Source organism: Saccopteryx leptura, chromosome 3, assembly GCF_036850995.1.
Source record: "Saccopteryx leptura isolate mSacLep1 chromosome 3, mSacLep1_pri_phased_curated, whole genome shotgun sequence".
NCBI classification, from domain to species: Eukaryota; Metazoa; Chordata; class Mammalia; order Chiroptera; family Emballonuridae; genus Saccopteryx; species Saccopteryx leptura.
In genome coordinates this window covers 147,883,853-147,904,731 of record NC_089505.1, presented here as the reverse complement: position 1 = coordinate 147,904,731, position 20,879 = coordinate 147,883,853, and positions in this window count along the sequence as shown.

Below are 20,879 nucleotides of genomic sequence, written 5' to 3'. Positions count from 1 at the left end.
TGGAGCTTTTCTTGCATGACTACAACCCACAAATTCTATTAGTGCATAATATATATAAACTGGTAGATTTTATAATTTAGGTTTGAAACATCTTTTGCCTAATTTCATCTAAAAACTCTCCTAATACTCTAAAAGTAAGTTTGCTCCATTTTTTCTTGTAGGATTCTGTAGAACAGATGAATATTTTCTTACAAAATAAAGAGTGTCCAGTGCTTTTAAATTCCATATGTAGAATATTAATTTTGTTCCCAAAGGTAGTATGGCTATGAACATAAAAATAACAAACATGTTGTTTTACAAACTATGGGCATGAGTGCTAAATACTTGCTTTAACCTCAACCCCAGTGACACTCATATATATGAAAAGACTACTCAACTTAGTCCACAAGTAAAAGAAAAGAACAACTGCTCTGATTTCAGAAGAAAAGTAATAGAAAACCAATTTATTATGTTAAGCATTTGCATTTTGAGCACAATGTTTTATTTGCTTGTTGAATAACATTATCCTCTTATTTAATATTTGTGCATTCATTCCATTGATAGTCAAGATAAAGTCATGTGACCTAAGGCTAAGACAACCTGAAACTGTTGTGCAGGAGTCGGGGCTTGGCGGGACTGGTACCGGTATGACGGAGTGAGGGTATGTGGTGCTGGCGGTTGAGGCACATACTGCAGCAGACTGTGGGGTGCGGTAGCAATGGCGGTAACCTTGGAAACGTGGCTATGTTGCTCCTGTTGTGCTACCTCCAAAAAATAATTTAAATAAAAATTTAAAAAGAGAGATAATTAAATGATAAATATCTAATATGTGTGTGTCACGGGAGTGTAATTTAAACGGAGCGTCAAAGAAGATACTCTGAGAGGTGTCTTTTTTTTTCTTTTTAGATTATGAAACTTGCCTTTAATTATATTATTATTTTTTAGTTAAATTTGTTAGAATGACATCGGTTAGTAAATTTAGGTAAGTTTCAAGTGTACAATTCTATGCTATATCATCTCTATATTGCACTGCATGTTTAACACAACAAATAAAATCTGGATATCTACCTGAAAAATTTGAAAACATTTATTCACAAAGATCTGTGCACTGTTATGTTTATTGCAGCATAATTTACAGGGGCCAAGAAGGTGTCTCCTGAGGTAAGATTTGGATGATAAGATAATGTAAACCATGAGGATAATTGAGAGTTCAAAGGATTAAATTGAAGAATGGCATGTGCAAAGAGTCTGTGAAGAAAATGAGTTAGTGTGATCTAGAGAAGGGAAGAAGGACCAGTAAGTACATAGCAAGAGTAAAATGGAATGGCATAATATGTTTTTTGTTGTTGTTGTATTATGTGAGGAAAATTATTATTTTTACAACTTTCATCAGAACAGTTTCTAAAGAAAACAAAATTATTTTGATCTAATAAAATATTCACCAATATTCTTGGAAGACTAAAGTGTGAAGTTGAAAGTATATTTTGGAGAGAGCTAAAAAAAGAAATGGCCAACTTCTCTGTATTGGAATAAACATAAATTTGCAAGAAAGAGGATGAAGAGCAGAGAAGACAGGAGGAAGTGAGAGTCAAAGGAAACTTAGGATTTCTGGAGCCTATGTTGATGGATAAACCCAGGGTCTTTTTAGAAATTAAGGTATCTAATGTTTGATTTTCAATTTTTCTTTCTATTTGTTGCCATATAACCATTACATCTTAGCTTCCACTAAGTTTATATTGCATGCAGCTGCTTGCATTGAGTGCTGCTTTGATAGGGTAAAAGCATGAAGATAAAGAATACAACTGTAAAATATAGGATGGAGACTAAGAATTCCACATAAGCCAGAAAAAGAAATGACATAGAGTAAGGAAACATTGGGAACTCACAGAAAACTTAGTTCCAGACAATCCTGAGGATACATTAAGAGATAGGGTGAAATTACTCTCTGGGACTATACAGCCTCAACCTCCACTTTCTCAAAATACCCTCTTTTGCCCTAAAAATAATGACAATTAAAATTTGTAAAAACAGAACTTTCCTACACATTTATTGATAACGATAGCTATTGGCATGTTTCGTATGGGCAATCTGGAAAGGAAACTGGTGGAAATCAAATTGAAAGTAAAAAATAATGAACAAAGTAATAATCTTAGAGAGATACTTATGCCTTATGGAATTACATGAGAATCAAAATTACTAAGAATTCTGTTTACATATCTTTGCATTCAGTTGACAGCTAAAGATAAAATCAACTCAACAGTTATAAAAAAAAAATAGTATCATTGCAGTGCATCAAACTGTATAAACAATGAAAACACAGAATCCAAACTTGGCTGGTATTTTTTACGAAAATGAACATATTGGTTCCCCATTTTAAAATCATTTTGCTTGTTCTTAGGTGGTGGGAGCGGATAAAAACAAAGCTGTCGACTCCACACTTTTGAAGGTGACATCTGCAAATGCAGGTCTTATTCTTCCATTGTCTGAGTCACTTTAATCATGCATATTTGCAGCTGTTTGAAAGCACGTTCCATTCTTATCCTTTTCCTGGGGACTGAGAAATAAAACTGACTATTCATTTAGTCCACTTAGAAAAAAATCCGAAGCATGTATTCTGAGATACCGAGCCTATCTTTTTAGAGTCGCAGCTGTTTTCTAGCACTGGTCCTTTTATTCTTCAGAGTAGGGAAAAATGGCTTTATGTATTGCTGAGAAAAATATGTATTTTCTTGAATTTGCTACAATTATATTTCTAAAATTGAATGCATTGAGCTTGTATCGCTCAGGGTTTAAGAAATAACAAGACGTGCTTGATTACTGCAAAGGCTTGTTCTTGTCCATATCTCATAATTTTTAAATGTATTCAAAAATTGTTACTGTTATTTTTATTAATTTCTGTCTCTTTTTGGTATTCTGGGCACTGTAGGTCAGTATAGTGGTTATGGAGAGAATATACTGTGTTATGTTCTCTGACTGGCTCTATGGTCTGAATTTCTCCGTTTTTAGTGTAGAGCAAGTTGTGAATAGAAGTATCTGATAAAAACACTGATAATTTCAAAATGTACTAAAAACAAACAAAAATATCATATAGACAGGTTTTTTACTTAGTAGAGGGAACAGCTATAGAACCAATGATAAGCGTTATTATGAGGTCAGGGGCATTAGATAAAACAATCTTCTTTGCATTTATGGTAGGGGAACCAATGACAGACTCTTTCAGATTCACTGGCTTCAAGAACTCTGTGTGACAAAGGTTGTATTTTATTTCTTGTGACCTTGAAAACTTTAGGACAGAAGATTGAGAGTGTGCAGATAAGAAGAGTATGGAAGGGATTTAAAGCAATCTTGTTGGGTGTGGTTAACATAAAAGCATCCTTTATCAGTTCCTGAAAAGAGGTGGTTTCTAATTTACTAAATAATTATATTAAATGACCATTCATTCATTTATCCATTCAAAATCAAATATTTGCTAATGGCAGAATCTCTAAGAAAAACATCAGAAATAACTAAAAGAAACAATTACCGTAAGGAAAAGCACTATGCCAATGTAATAAAGAATCTGAAATGGATTATTATTTTTTAAAAGCAATATTACATGTGGCTTATTCTTCAACTGCAATGCTAGAAGAATTAGATATTAAAAATGATTAATAAACAACTTTATCAAGTAACTAATAAATGCCATCCAAGCAGTTTACTGAACAGACTAATATCAGTGACAATGTAAATGTGAAATGGTTTTATTTTTTTGCCAATTACTGCTTTCAGCCATGATCTGTCAAGCCCAGCTTTCTAGACCATTAATGCTATCTCACTCAAGTAATATCATCACTTTCAGGTCATTTTCAGTTCTATCTATTCTACACTGGTTGGAACCTTCCATCTTATATCCAAGTTAATGGTTACTTCAGCCCATTTCTCATCTCAGCCCAGACTTCAGCTTGAGGGACTTGTAGTATAGTGAGCTAGTGAGAAAGCCACAGTGGAGAAAGCTTTTAGGGCTCCCAGGAAGACTGAACTTGAATTGCTATACAAAACACTTGAGACTTCATTCTCTTATGGACCACCGAACCCCAGTAATTAGTAGCAGTGTTTCACCTTCCTTCAGTTATGATACAAAGTGAGCTATGACTATTCTTTCTTCCTACCCTCTGGACTGTTTTACTTATTGGTGCTGTGGAATTTGCTTATTCGGAGGCTTTCTTTTTGTGTTAATTGGTTCTGCTGCTGTTCTGGTTAGGATCCCCTCTCTACAGCAAAACATCCTGTAGGATGCATGTGTGGGCTCTCTAGAAGGTACTTCAAGAACTCTTCATTGTCAGGTCCCTGTAAAATGTCTCAAGTCAATATTTTTGAGATCCCTTTCTAGATGTCTACTCCTTATTCTCTAGCTACAAGGAGGTCTTTGTTTTCAGGGGTAAGGGGATTTGCAATGTCACTAAAGTCTTTACTACTTGCATGGTATCTACTTGGCTCATGTGAAACACATGTATCCATGTCATGTCAAATGGGAAACAGCCTGCTCCCTGAGCAGCTCTCTATCTACCTTCACATAGCCTGAGATTCTCTTCTACCATTATTTATATAAACACAAAAAATAGATCAGAAAGTATACTTCATATCCACACCTCTCTGCAGGGTTTGAGATACCAATCTGGCTCTCTTGCAGTCAAAAGTTTCTATATGGAATTCTCTTGAAGCTCCCTTTACTTGGCTTGGTATTTCCCCAACAGACTGAAAAATAGGGCTCTGAAAATTTCCCCTGTTCTCTGTACTTGTATAACCTAGGGATTAGTTAGGGCCTGGTATGATGGTTGAGGTAACATGGACTCACAAAACTTTAAAAAAAAATTTCTCTCCAGCTTTGAGTTCAAATAGCCATTTCTGGAGCAGCAGAAAAAGTATTGTGTCACTTGGGTCAAGGGTTTCAATAGTATTTTGATTTATTTCTACAATAAGCAAATAAAGTAAGTAAGAACTTATGTGGCTTTATGTAGAGGTAGTGTAAAGTGTTAATAATATGGATGCTGTGACAGCTACTTATTTGAAATAGTTTCTTTCCATTCACAAAACTTCCTTCCGAACTCTTAACCCAATATAGACCCCCTCTCACAGGAGATCACTGAATGTTAGGTTACAGGAGGGCACAAAGTTTCTGCTGATACATGGACTACAAAACATAAACAAGGTAAGAAAAGCCAATGGAGAAAGAAATTACAAAGGTTTAACTTTTGTGGACATCAAAGATAAATATGAGGAAATTCATAAGTAATAAGCTAGTAGCAAAATTGCTTTGAGGAAGGCAGTGTAATATCTTAATTTCTACCACAATTTCTTCATTTACCAAATCGTTCCTGAGCACCTACATTGTCATGCACTGAGACACAACATTCAGTTTGGGATAAACCTTTTCTGTCCTCATGGAACAATCATAAAACTTAAAAGTGGTTATATTACAAGGTTTTAAGTGATTGGTTAAAATATATTTCAAAGAATTGCCCATTACAAAATTGTTCTAAAAGGACAGAGAAGGGCAGTGATGTTGGGGACAGAAACATGAGAAACATGGAGGCCTTTGTGAGTTTGAACAAGGGAGCAAGATTAGTCATGTTTATGTTCTGTTTCTTGAAATTTGGATAGTAATGTGGGGGATAGACAAGATGGAGGTTGAGAATGGAAGGAGATTACTGAAAAACATTCTTTCTTAAAAATTAGCCATACGACAAGGTAGCATCTTACTAATATAGTATGGCTTTGGAGAAATCAAGTTGAATAAGATATGGTTCTATAGTTCCCATATACAGGGGGTCCTCTGGTGATGACACAGTTCCATTTCTATGATAGTGATATAACCTGAATTTTGGTGTAAGTCGAAACACACCCTGGCCTAAGTCACTTACCTATCTTAACACAGTTGTAAAATCATAATCCAGAACATAAAAACACAATTAAACCACAGAAAAATGAAAAGGACATAAATATACTGTACTGCACACTGTATTGTGTATTCTTGAACAGTGAGCAACCAAACTAGTTCACCCACGTAGTCCGTAAGTATGACACTTATGGCGTAAGCCAAAACACTCACATCTCAAATTTTTAAGTTTTTATGGAAGTGAGTGTTGTAAACTCAAAACATCATATGTCAAGACTGTCATAACCCAAGGACCTCCTGTTTTCTGTATGGGAACTTAGACGTGTGTTTTTGGTGTGTGTGTGTGTGTGTGCGTGTGTGTGTGTGCATGCAAACACGCACCTGTAAAAGATGACATTGTTAAATGAAATGATTGGTGATTTCTGGCTCATTAAACTGTATGGCCTGTAAGTTCTTGGAGTCATAGTGAGCTATAAAAAAACAAAATTTTACATATTTTCACTCACTCAGCAATGAATTACAGGTTTTCATCTGTTATATGGCAGATACAATGTAAAGCAATACAATATAATAAAGTATCATTAAAAATTCAATACAGGATCCAAAATAAATGAACATAAATTAAAAGTATCCTAATTTGGGGTTTACATATTGCCTCACTATTGTTCTGAGCAAGCAAACTGTTTAACCTCAACCTTGGTTTCCTCAAACAGGGAGCCAACAATTACATATTTACCTACCTCATAAGAGTTTAAGGATTAATTAGTTAATGTTTATAAAGTGCTTTAAAGAAGAAAGAGCTGAATAAGTAGTGCTATTAATAGTATAGCCACTTAATTTGATTTCAGTATTTGAGAACAATGTGAGTCTAATTCAGCAGTTGCCACACAATTGTGGTTGCTATGCCTTTGGGATGAATTCATAGCACATTTTTGGTTTCTGTAAGAATAGTGTCTTATAAAGTAACCACTACAATACTAAAATAATGCATTCAACTATTCTTTTTAGAAGACCTGTTAACATGGACCTATAGAGCCAGGTAACTTAAGCACAGAGAGCCTTCATCAAACTAATATTGCATGGAGGATGGAGAGAATGCTGCATGGGCGACTTCTGCATAAAATGATAGCTAGCATTTGTTCATCTCTCACTGCTTTGCAAACACAGTTTTAACTGCCCTATGTGGATTATATACTTTAATCCTGACAACAACCTTATAAGGTAAGTACTCTATTCATTCCATTTTACATGATGGATACTGAGATTCAGAAAAGCTAAGTCACTTGAACCAAAATCTAGTTATTGATTGATAGAGACAGGATTTAATCAAAGTCTGATATCATTGTGGTTAACCATTGAGACTTATTTCCTCCTAAGAGTGAACTTGTAAATTTAAAGAACTTTTTTCTTAGTCACATTCTGCAAACCCCCATAATAATAATTCTTTGGTTTCCCCCTGTGGTGACCCTTCATGTCCACATTTACTAAATAAGCCCCTGTAAGTATGACTATTCCTTTCATCTTCAAGCATGGACCTCATCATTGTCCTGAGGGTAACTATAAGTAGGTTACAGATACTCAGGAACACTGATGATGTAGGGGTTAACCTGCCAGTCAGGATCATAGGATAAGGACTCCACACAGTACAGCCAAACTTTTAGTGTTTCTGTGTCATCTCTTAGCTGCTGCACATCTGTTACTCGTGCTCTATCTTGGGTTAGTGTGTTTAAGAACTCAGTTTGTATTCACTGCAAAAGCCTAATCTCTCCTTCCCATGGCTTTAATTCAATATTGTTTATGGCAAATCTGTATTTATTGTTTATCACCTCTTCTTTATCCAAAGTTTTGACTTTCTAATTTCTCAAATCTTTAATTACTGTCATATTAAAAGTAGTCAGCAAATACTTTAGAACTGAAATAAAATCTGTCTAGAAAACTTAGAAAAGAATCACAATTGTTCCCTGGAGAAGTTACTTTTGTGAGCTCAACTAAGAACTTCAAAATCTCTTTCCCTAAGCCATACAATGGGATTTATCAAGAAGGGCTCATAAATCTTTAATAATCCATGCTTATGTGATCATGGTCACTCTCTTAGGTGAAAGTAACTCTTTTAATTTGTAACAGAGAACTTTCAAAGCAGTAATTGGGACTCTGAGGAGGGAATTTTAGACACCTCCATCATTGGGATCTATGAGATTGACATGCAGCCAAGAACAACTGCAGAAACCAAGAGAGTGCATCTTGAATATGTATACCAGCACTTTTTTTTTCAAATTATAGACTGAAATAATTAAACTAAATAATATCTACTTCCTTCTAGTTTTAAACTTTTATGATTTTTAAAATTTTTATTAAGTGAGAGGCACTCATATGGCAGGGAGGCAGAGAGACAGACTCCCACATGCACCTTGATGGGGATCCACCTGGCAAGCCCACTAGGGGGTGATGCTCTGTCCATCTGGGGGCGCTGCTTCATCCTCCGAAAGGAGTTATTACAGCACCTGAGGCGAGGCCATGAAATCATTCTCAGCACCTGGGTCCAAATTGCTTGAACCATTCAAGCCATGGCTGCCGGAGGAGAAGAGGGAGAGAGAGAAGGGGGAGGGGTGGAGAAGTTATCATATGTGCCCTGAGCGAGGATTGAATCCAGGACTTTCACATGCCCAGTGACACTCGACTGCTGAGCCAACCTGCCAGGGATAAACTTTCATGATTCTAATGATTTCCTATAGTTATAGAGATTTTAACCATACACATTCTGGATTACTTAATGGTATAGGGTTATTGTGCTATGGATCATGCCATCCTTTACACGTGTTGCAGAACATTGATGGTAGTTATTCACTCCTGATTAACCGTTTGTGATAAAAAAAAAAATGATATATAAACCAAGGTGCTGGAAACCTCTGATCTAGAGAGCTTCCATATTTTACAGTTGAGGAAATCAATGGCTACAGAGTTTAAAACGCTTGTTTAGAGTCCTACAGTTATGACAATCATGAATTACAACCAGCAACAAAGTCACTTGCCATCACAGTTACACATTCCTTTTTGTTTGTGCTTTTATCCTTTATTTTATTTATTTATTTATTTATTTTTTTGTATTTTTCTGAAGCTGGAAATGGGGAGAGACAGTCAGACAGACTCCCGCATGCGCCCGACCGGGATCCACCCGGCACGCCCACCAGGGGCGACGCTCTGCCCACCAGGGGGCGATGCTCTGCCCCTCCGAGGCATCGCTCTGCTGCGACCAGAGCCACTCTAGCGCCTGGGGCAGAGGCCAAGGAGCCATCCCCAGCGCCCAGGCCATCTTTGCTCCAATGGAGCCTTGGCTGCGGGAGGGGAAGAGAGAGACAGAGAGGAAGGAGGGGGTGGGTGGAGAAGCAAATGGGCGCTTCTCCTATGTGCCCTGGCCGGGAATCGAACCCGGGTCCCCCGCACGCCAGGCCGATGCTCTACCGCTGAGCCAACTGGCCAGGGCCTGTGCCTTTATCCTTTATTTACACAAGCATCATCCTCACAAAAACAGCTTACATGACTTATATGAAGATTTCACATGTATCATTAAAGGATACTAAAATTGGAAGGGAATCTAAGGGTACTTTATCTTTATGGATGAGAAAACTGAGGATAAAATGTACACAAAGGTTCTAGGCTTTTTGCTATGACAGAACCAATTTGAGCCTCAGATGTCAGTGTTGAGTACAGTGACCTTTCACCTTACCGTCAAAGGAGTGTTCTGGAAGAGGAAATCCAATTTTTGGAAAAAAATTCTGAGTTTATTAATACTATAAAGTATGATTAGTGTCTCAGTTTTTCCTAAGAACTATGTGCTTTTTACGAACTATTGCTCACCCTGCCTCACTGGGCTATGTGATAACCGAACAAACACTTACAAAATGGAAAGACAGAATGTATCTGAGGAGAGTATACCAATGCCTTTGCACACTGTACAAAGGAAACCCAGTGAGTTATCTAATATATAACAAATATAGAATAGAAGAGCTAAAATCCACCTTTCTTCATGCTCACTATTAAATGCTTCTGGTGAAATAAGAAGTATGGTCTGACCCTTAGATTATATGCACCGTATTAAAAAGTTAATCACAGACATGCTCAAAACAATGAATTAGACATGCATTTTAGAGAAAAAAATGCATAAGCTTTTTTCACTTCCTTCCACAGATATGAAGTCATTAAAAATTCCAACATACTAGGTTGTTGATATTGCAATTTCTTGATTTTGTAATATTTTTATAATATAACCATGAATCTTTTTTTATGATCTGTATGTAATCTCTTTTTAATGGAAATATAAATGATCCCAGTTTGTTATTGTCTTACCTTGTATTTTGAGGGTATTTACTTGGGGTATTTTACTTATTGTTTCTCATGTCTGCTTTGATGAACTGGGAATCCAATGTTTCTGCCTATCTGCTTACAGAAAATGCTAGGGAAAATGCAAAAGTTTCGGCAGCAAAATTTTGGCTAGGGTCACTTAGCTTTGTGTGCTAAAAACAGCTTATAACAAAACCTACCATTTCTTTTGTGAATATGTTGCTTAGAATACCTCACCTTAAAATTGTCTCCCCTTCTGAAGATTTACATTTAAGCATCTTTCCTTCTTTGGCTTTGTAGAAGTTACTCTATGAATTATGAAATGACTAATCAAACCTTCATCACTGACCTTCTCAGTCCTGCTGTGTTTTCTTTTCCTCCCCTCTTCTGACTGACCCTGTTCTACTCCTTTTTTAAAAGAAGCTGTCATTTCTAATCATATAATCACAAAAGTTACATTTGTCGAAATAATGCATCTTCAAATAGGGGTTGCTGCTCTAGGAAGATTATCAGCATGGTTGTATTAAATAACAAAAATTTAACCCAGTAAACTTCAAAGATCTAATTGATTGTGTTGAACAATTTATAAATCAGGCAGGACCTCATCTAGCAAATAGAAAGGAGCTCTATGGAGCTATAAAAAAATGGAGGTTTTAACAACAGAAAGTGGTCAGAAAAAGGAAATTATTAGCAAAGAATGCATCATTTCAGGCATTGTCACCCTCCTAAGGGGAACAGAAGGGATATATCAGGCAGATTATCTTACTAGTGCTGACCAGGTAATTTTAGTGTTGATCTTATATAAATAGACAGCCATATAATTCTCCAGAAAATATGTTTATAGAGGAAAACAAAGAATTGCAATTCAGGGCATTAGGTTTGATGACAAATCAGGTACAAATCCAGAGAAGTAAATGAGAGGAAAGCTCTTTAATGGACTCGAGAGGGGCTGTTGTCCACTACAGGAAACTGAGAGTTCAAAGTATAATGACTTTTAATTGGCTGAGTCATGGCATCTCTCATTGGCTGACCTGCTATTGGCCAAGGAGGAATCTTTTCTTCCTCCTGCTGAAGTAGTAATATAATTATCACTTCCTGACAGAGATGCAAGGGTGTCTCTTCCTGCTGTAGTCAGTAGTGTGCATTGAGTTGATGCATGTGTGGGAGTTCTCTTTTCCAGCTTCCTGACTCCATTTTATATGAGGTTTCTGTTCATTACATTTGCCACCAGGTTGACTGGTTAAAGGTACATTCCTGAGAAAGGTTGAAAGCTGCAATTAGGTTAGGTATTTTTGTTTTGCTGACATGGGGCTTAGCACAAATAACTTTATTCTGGTCTTATTGTTTCTCTTTAACAGTAGCTACTTCTAAAAAAATATTTTGTCATTATTATTATTATTTTTTTTTTTTTGTATTTTTCTGAAGCTGGAAATGGGGAGAGACAGTCAGACAGACTCCCGCATGCACCCGACCGGGATCCACCTGGCACGCCCACCAGGGGCGGCGCTCTGCCCACCAGGGGGCGATGCTCTGCCCCTCTGGGGCATCGGTCTGCGGCGACCAGAGCCACTCTAGCGCCTGGGGCAGAGGCCAAGGAGCCATCCCCAGCGCCCAGGCCATCTTTGCTCCAATGGAGCCTTGGCTGCGGGAGGGGAAGAGAGAGACAGAGAGGAAGGAGGGGGTGGGGATGGAGAAGCAAATGGGCGCTTCTCCTATGTGCCCTGGCCAGGAATCGAACCCGGGTCCCCCGCACGCCAGGCCGATGCTCTACCGCTGAGCCAACCGGCCAGGGCCTGTCATTATTATTTATTAGTTGCTTACATAAAGGTTAAAAGCCTTACACTCGAAAGCTAAAAGATTGTTCCAGGGAATATACAATTTATATCCAACAGGAGAGCAAGGTGCTTACTATTCTGTCTGTCATGCTATCTTCCTTGAATCTGTGGGATGTCATCCTCAGACAATTTCTTCTACGGTCACCTTTAGAAAATGAAAAAATAAGAAGGACAGACTATACTTTCTGTTACTGATATTGGTTGAACATAAAGGATCAGGAATCAGGAGGTTTAAATAGATTAAGTAGCCATTCAACTTCTGATGGATATTCTCAGTATCTACAGTTGCCCCGTATTACTGAACAAACAATAAAATGTTAAGTATAGGATAAGAGAAAAGATAAAGTTATGTCATGATAGTTAATCTGTGTCATTGACTTGGTTTTAAGGAAGATTAAGCCAAAATAAATCCAAATTGGAAACATCTTTAAATAAAAAGCTTTGCCTCATTAGTCAAATTAGATATCTAAATTGGGAAAGCATAAATCTTGTTACACTTTGGACTTGTTAAATGTCTGGAAACATTTTCAAATGAATGATCTTCCTAAAATCAATGCAAAAGAATTTTAGTCACTTTTATCCTTAATTTTAAAATATCTGATTAATATAGACATAAAAGTTATTTTTATGCTTTCAGATTATTTTATAGTTATCTGTTTAAAACTTCACTTTTGGGGACATTTTCAAGAAGAGAGCTTTAAGGGGTTTCAAATTTACTTAAATAAACTTAGTAAATTTAGCTATTCTATTTTCAAAAGTTCTTACCCAAGGCTATGTTGTTGGTCATCAAATATCCAACTGTTTCTTTTCTCTCTTCTATTATGCACATTTATCTAAATATACCTATAACTCATGATGCAAACATTTTAACATGTCACAAAGTTAAATGAAGGGTGTTATAGGATGAACTATAGGATAATAAAAATTAAACAACCTAAAAAATCATATTAATTTTGCTAAAATATCAAATGTTTTATTTGTAACAATCTCCCTTGATGTAGTCTAATTGGGATGGCACTTAACTGATTTTATCTATAAAAATATGTGATAAGGTAGATTTGTTTTCAGTTAAGCAGGAAAATTGAGCACCTAAACAATATTCTAAGTTTCTTCACTTTACATTGTTTTGTTTATGGAATGAAGTTTTGTAATTTCTCTTTATTACTCTGATGTATTGCGTTTTACTTTCTATAATGTTTTAAAATAGTGTTAATGCTTACAACTGGGCTCTGTTGGGTCATAAATAAAAATTTTGGTGTGTTCTCCACTCCAGTTCCATTTCTCTTAGAGCTAGATGAATGGTGGACATTCATCTAGTGTGTTGGCATTTTGTTTTTATTTTGTCTTAGTTTCTATGATTTGTTTTTATCTGTTTATGATTATATGGGTCCATGAGTAGGAAATTGATAGTGCTTCACTAGGAGCTGCTGGCTAACATCACATAATACAATCAGTTTTAAAATATTCCTCTGAGACTTATTTGGACACATATTAAAAAATATCACACTTGAAAGTTGTTGTTGGCACATGACTAATCTGAAATTTGTAAAGATCTTATGTTTTATCTCAATATTTATTTATGTTTTTAAATAAGAAAATGTACACAAAGAGTAAAAATTGCACAGTTCAAAAATTGAGTCAGACAGTGAAACAACCCCCCCCCCTTTTCCCATCAACGTGTTTCACTACCTGAGCATAGAGGTGGTTCTCAGTCTCCTGAATATTCTTCCAAAGTTTTTAGAACTTTTATATACAAGAAAATACAAAGATATCTTTCCTCCTTGCGTTTCTTAGCACAGATAATTATATAGCATAACCTCTGTTTTGCTAGTGACTTCCCTACTCGGAAATTCTTGCCTATAAAAACCTTTCTTATTTTTTATTTATTTTAATGTAACGTATTTAACCTCGTTTTCTATTAATGTTCATTTAAAAAGTTAATATCTATTACAGATGTTTTAATGAATATGCTTTTTCTTCAAATATACATTATAACTTGGTGCAAGTACTGGAATGTCTGAAGTGTATATTCCTAGAAGTAGGATTACTAAGGCAAAGGGCATATGGGTTCATAATTTTGATAGGTCTTGTTAAATTTTTCTCTGTAGGATTGTACTAACATATATCTTTACCAGCATTTAATGAGACTATTTCCACACACCCTTGGCAGTACAGTTGTTATCAAGCTGCCAAGCCTTTATAGAACTCCTATATATTTGGCCTTTGTGGTTCACTTATTGAGCTGCTCCTTCAACTTTAAAAACTTTGTATTTCCTTTATAATGAATTGGTTTTCATATCTTTTGCCCATAGCTTTCCTGGATGGTCATTTCATAGCCATTATAGGCACACATATTAAGAGGTTAATCATACTCTTTTAATTGTAAATATTTTTCCACTTTGTCATTTACCTTTTTGGGTTTATTCATCACAGTATTTGCCCTATGATTAAAATTCCGGATTTTATGGTATAATTTATCAACCTTTTATTTTATGGCACTTGGAATTTGTGTAAAATGTTCCTCAAGCTGAGATTATGAAACAATATATGTCTAAATCTTCTTCTAATATTGTATGGTATTTGTTTCATATTTATACCACTGATCTCTGGAAATTGTTGTTATAAGGTGTAAAACATGGATTCAATTTTATTTTTCTGAAAATGGCTCTAGTGATATATCAATTTCATTTCATCCTTTTTGATTTGAGATGCTACCTCTTGTTTATTAACTCTTGTTTATTAAGTTCATGCAACAAATAGTTAATAAGTACTGACTATGTTTCAGGGATCGCTGTGATCACTGAAAATTCAGTAGTGCATAAAACAGGGAAAACTTTCTGCCCTTGGAGTGCTTATATTCTAAAGCGGTGTTTCCCAATGTGGAGCCCATGCCCCACAGGGGGGCAATTCTATAATTAAGGGGGGCAATTTGAAAATGGACTCAACACGACTTTAACTCTTTCACCCCGGGCCATTTAAAAGCAATGCTAGATATCGGTGCCAAATTTAACAAAAAATGCAATTCTTAAATAATTTTGGTAAATAATTATTAAGTATAATTTCCTTTGACAAGACCAAAATATCAACTGGGTGATTGGCGTCGTCAAGTAAACTTCGTCCTGGTTCACCCCGGAGTGTGCCGTCTGCCACGGGGAACCCCGGACGTTTTAAAAACTGGCTAAACAACGCAGTTATTCTCACCTAATTGGCCCATCACAACTTCTGTAGTGTTTCACATCATTCAGTTGGTGTTAATTTGAAATAAGTGTCAGTTAAAACTGTTGTAAAAGCTCGTTGATTTAATAAATATACATATATATATATATTGTATAGATATAATTGGTAAGTATTTGATTTTATTTTTATCAATATTAAAGTCTTTATTAAGTACTTCTTGCATTGGGGCTAGAAAGCACTAATATTTTATAAATATTATTGGGGCTATAATAGTGCATGCACGACAATTTTAATTTTAGAAGCATAACTTTCCAGAAAATTTTGTCAAGTGGAAAAAAATATAGATACCTTTTGATTTGTGGTGGTAGTGTAGTAAATGTGTTATATACATTTAAATAAATATGAATTTTTAGTATACGTTTACTCTATGTCACATTGAATATATTTTAACACATATTTTAATATTAGTTTTTAATTGATCTTATTTTTATTTCTTATAGCCCATAGTAAAATGAGTGGTGCAAGCAAGAAAAAAACTCGTCAATATTCAGAGGAATATTTAAAATTTGGGTTCATACCCACTGTTCACGATGAGCGGATTCCTTTTTGTCTTTTATGCCAGCAATGCTTGACCAACGAATCAGTGAAATGAGGTCATCTTGAGGCACATTTGAAGGCGAAACATACTGTTCATATTAATTCAGATTTGAGTTACTTTAAAACTTTAAAGAAAAATTTTGAAAAAAGAACAACATTAAAGTCTCTATTTACTGCTCATACTTCAACTAATAATCGTGTTCTTGAGGCTAGTTATCAAATTTCTTTATTCATCGCTAAAACTGGAGAAAATCACACTATAGGAGAGAATTTAATAAAACCGTCAATATCAGCATTTCTTAAAACGGTTCTTAAAAAAGATGACAAAGATGTAAAAGCTATGCCACTCAGTGACAATACTGTTAGCAGAAGAATAGACGAAATGAGTGAGGATATTGAAAAACAACTTATTGAAAAGCTGAAAACAAGAAAATTCTCCTTGCAAATGGATGAATCAACTTTGAGAGACAGTGAGGCAGTATTGATAACTTACGTAAGATATATTGATAAAGGACATTTTGCTGAAGAAATGTTGTTCTGTAAAAGATTAGAAAGCACCACTACCTCCAAAGATATATATAATAAGCTTAAAAACTACTTAGATGTCAATGATATACCAATGAAAAATAGAACATCTTGTGCTGCAGATGGTGCTCCCAATATGATGGGCAAGAAAAATGGCTGCTTAAAATTGATGAAAGATGCGAATCCAGAAATGATTCTTGTGCATTGTGTTATTCATAGGGAAAACTTGGTAGCTAAAAACATCTCGCCTGTTCTGAATGAAGTATTACATGCAGTAATAAAGTGTGTTAATGTTATTAAAGCTAGTGCCAAATGTGAGCGTCTTTTCAAGCTATTTTGTGAAGAACAAAATGAAGACCATGTGAGACTTTTACTTCATACTGAAGTCAGATGGCTATCTAAAGGAAACTGTTTGAAAAGATTTATGGAACTGTTTGATACTCTTAGTGATTTTTTAAGCGACAAACCTGAAATGAAGTATCTGTTAACAATAGATGGTAAAGCATTTGTGAGTTATTTAGCCGATATATTTGAAAAACTAAATATATTAAATAAGCAACTTCAAGAAACAAATAAAACTCTTGTCAATGCAAAAGCAAAGATATTTGGTTTCATTACCAATGTTGAGTTATATCAGAAACATATTAACAACAAAAACTTTAAACAGTTTCATTGGCTCCAAAAATGTGAAGTAACTGATACCGCTTTAATTGTTATTGTCAATCATTTGACTATTCTATCGGCTGATTTAAAAGAAAGATTTCCTGATTTAAAACAAATTGATTTCCCAACATGGATGATGCAGCCAATGTTAGTGGATTTGTCTGATATATCAAATATGCAGTATCAAGAAGAACTCGCAGAATTGCAAAATGATGAGTCAGTTAAAGTTTTATTTAAGCCTGACCAGGCGGTGGCGCAGTGGATAGAGCAACAGACTGGGATGCAGAAAGACCCAGGTTCGAGACCCCAAGGTTGCCAGCTTGAGCGTGGGCTCATCTGGTTTGAGCAAAAAGCTCACCAGCTTGGTTGGACCCAAGATCGCTGGCTTGAGCAAGGGGTTACTCGGTCTGCTGAAGGCCCGCGGTCAAGGCACATATGAGAAAGCAATCAATGAACAACTAAGGTGTCGCAAGGAAAAACTGATGATTGATGTTTCTCATCTCTCTTCGTTCCTATCTGTCTATCCCTCTCTCTGACTCTCTCTGTCCCTGTAAAAAAAAATAAAAGAAAGTTTTATTTAATATCAAAGGAGCGATGGCATGGCTTTGTGAAGAAACAGAAATCAAATACCCAAATTCAACCAAATGTGCAAGAAAACTATTGCTACCGTTTCCATCTTCATTTTTAAGCTGAATGTGGATTTAGTGCTGTAAATGATTTACTGGTAAAAAAAGAAATCGGCTGGATATAACACAACATGGAGACTTGAGACTAAAGCTAACCAAATTGGAACCTAATATAAAATCTCTGTGCAGCAAGCATCAAGCACAAGGATCACACTAAATTAAAATAATAAATTAATATAAAAAAATCTGTATTAAAATTATTTGGAATTTAAATTTCTGTTTTTCATTATATGTTTTGAAATTTTACTTATTGTGTTTTGTTAACAATTTCATAGTGATTTCTTCCTAGAACCTATCATTTATGTCTATTAAGTGAACAAATCAATTTTTTAATGTTAAAAATTATGTATGTTACATAGGGGGGAAAAAATTTTAGAAAGGTTAAGGTGGGGCATGGCACAAAAAAGATTGGGAAACACTGTTCTAAAGGATGAGATAGACCTCAAAATTGGAATGGACCCGGAATACAACTTGTCAGTGCTAAGGAAAAAATAAGGCAAGGAAAGAGGACAGATATTGGAAGGAAATGTGCTATTGCTATTTTAAATAGAGTAAAATCCTTCATGGAAAATGTGGTATTTGAGAAAAAAAAAACCTGGAGAAGTAAGGTTGTAAGGCTTTGGTTTATAAGGAATAAAAAAATCCCAGGAGGGGGCAAGAGTCTGCATAGAAATCCTAACCTGCAGTTTACCTGGCTCATTTTCTTTGTGACCAAAGCACAACAAGCCAGGGGAAAAATGCAGAAAATAAGATTAGATGCTTGATTTGGTCCCAGGTGATGAGAGCTCTGTGTAAGAATCTTGCATTTTATTCAGTGAGATGGAAAGTTGGGGGTGAGGAGGTTGAGCAGAAACATGAGATTATCTATCTGACTTACATTCTTAAAAGACACACTGGTTGCTGAATAGAGAATAAGTTGTAAGAAAGTAAAGGCAAAGCAGGGTGACAATTTAGAAAGCTATTGCAATTATCTGGGAGAGAAATGATTTTTCATGCTGTTGTAGTTACCTCTAAATGCAGTATAAAAAGGAATATAGAGGATTACAGGACTACACTTAACTTACTATTGTCTATACTGTTTTCAAGGTCTGTTGTTATAAGGACTTGCACTTACATCTCATCATCAGTTTATCAAATTGGTATACAGGTTGTTTTAATATTTCTGAAAGTAATAGTGCTCTCTCTAGTGTTCAAAGTGACTAATCAGGTGTTGAACCTCCTGAGTTATTGTTAACAGTTTGCCTTTAATGTTCTTGGGTTATAGTTCAGATAGCTTGTAAGGGTAACACCTGGTGTAGTTTCTTAGATTATGTCTTCCATCAAAGTTTATTTATCTTTAGTCAGTTGTGTTTAGATGGCATTCAATGCAATGTAAGCAGTTTTCTCAGCAGAGTATGTTAGAAAAAATCATCTTCACCTGGATTGTACATGCGCCAACTGTTCATATTTGTGCTACAGTTTGTCTATCTCATTAATTCCCTATAATAAAGACAAATTGATTTTGTTTTCCTCTCCGGAGGGATATAAAAAGTAAAGGGCAAACTTCAGTACTGTACACCAGTAGTGGTACCATATTCAGTCAGTTGAGTTGTCAGGGAAAGGAGAGTAACTGTGCGACTTTCGTATCTAAGCTCCTGTGGTCCAGGGTAGGGTTTAAAGCACCAATGACTTTCACTGCCAATCTCAGGGACATTAAATTTAGAAATGACATAATTTCTAAATTTTAGCATAATTGCCTGAACTAGCTATCTGCTGGGAAGTTCAAGTATCTTTTTCTCTCTTAGTTTGAGTTATTGTTTCAATTGTACAATCTGGCTCAAAACAAGCTATTCTTGGCCATTCCACTGGCTTGTTGAATCCAACAAATAACTGTTTGTAATCGACTTGGTCCTGTATATGGTATACAGAGTTCTAAGGTGGATCTCAAGGTTCTAAAACCATGGGGCACCAGCCATTCTCTCAGTTAGTCAAAGACTAACCTATGTACCTCTCTGCAGGTATACTAAAGATGTAATTAAAGCGTCAAAGCAGTTGATTTTAAGATATGGAGATTAACTTAGTGGGCTTGATTGAAGAACATATGCTTTTTAAAAGCAAAGTTTTTTCTACCTGGTGATAGAAGAGTAAGTCAGAGATTTAAAGCATGAAGGGAATTTTAAAGGAAGAAGGTTCTCTTTGTGCACTTGGAAGTTGAAGTGGGCCTTGTGGAAAGGGACTGAGATTGTCTTGCATAAACTAAAACCTGACAGTAAGCAAGAGAACAGGGACCATTTGCTTAGTTACACACTTGATCTGTTGATGTAATTTTTGTTCATTTATTTTTGCTATGCAGAAGCTTTTGACTTTATTTAATAGCTCTTTGTTAGTATAATGGTTAGTATCACTGTCTGTTACATTTTCTTTTTAAATTTCAAACATTCTGATAAGGTTATAGTGACATCTTACATCTCTACTTATTCCTTAGTGGGGAGGAGTTTATTACTGGTTGTCAAGAAAGAAAATTCTGGCTTGCTACCTGTTATTCTGGGAAATCATCCCAGTGGGGATGTTGGATCACTTTGTTAGAGCCTCATAAAAGTGGAAGTTTAAGTTCTCCACTTGCCTTTTACTAAAAAGGGTTGTGTGGAACCACAATTGTTGCTGTTATTTGGCTAGACTAGAGTAATATTATCTAAAATGTCTCTGTCTGGCTAGGCTACCCATTATTCATTCTTGGCTAGAGTACTTTGGCTACAGAGAACAGATTTGTTGAGGCCTTTCTGATTTGCTCCTTTTAGTCTTACATTCAAATCTAGAGAAGAGTTTCTGGGCAGAAAACCATTGGCAATGGTACAGATGAAAGATGTGCAGAAATAGGTAGTCATTTTTAAGATGGTACAGCAGTTCTAACAAACTATAGTGGAGGCCAGAGTAAGAATGGGATCATTGGGATAATGGAAGTAAAAATATCTTGGAATGCAAATAGAGAAGATTTGAGGAATTAAATCTGGAGCATGATAAAATGAGTTTACACCCAAACTTGAATATCTACCTAGTGTCATTTATTGAAATTAATGTGTATAAGCAAGAGTTAAATTTTGATACTGATATATTGAGTTCCATTTAGAACTTGTTGCATTTCATATAATTGTAAGACAGTTTAATAAAAATTTTCAGAGAATGGCAAGGTAAAGAAAGACCTAATTTAGTAATAAAGATTTAAAT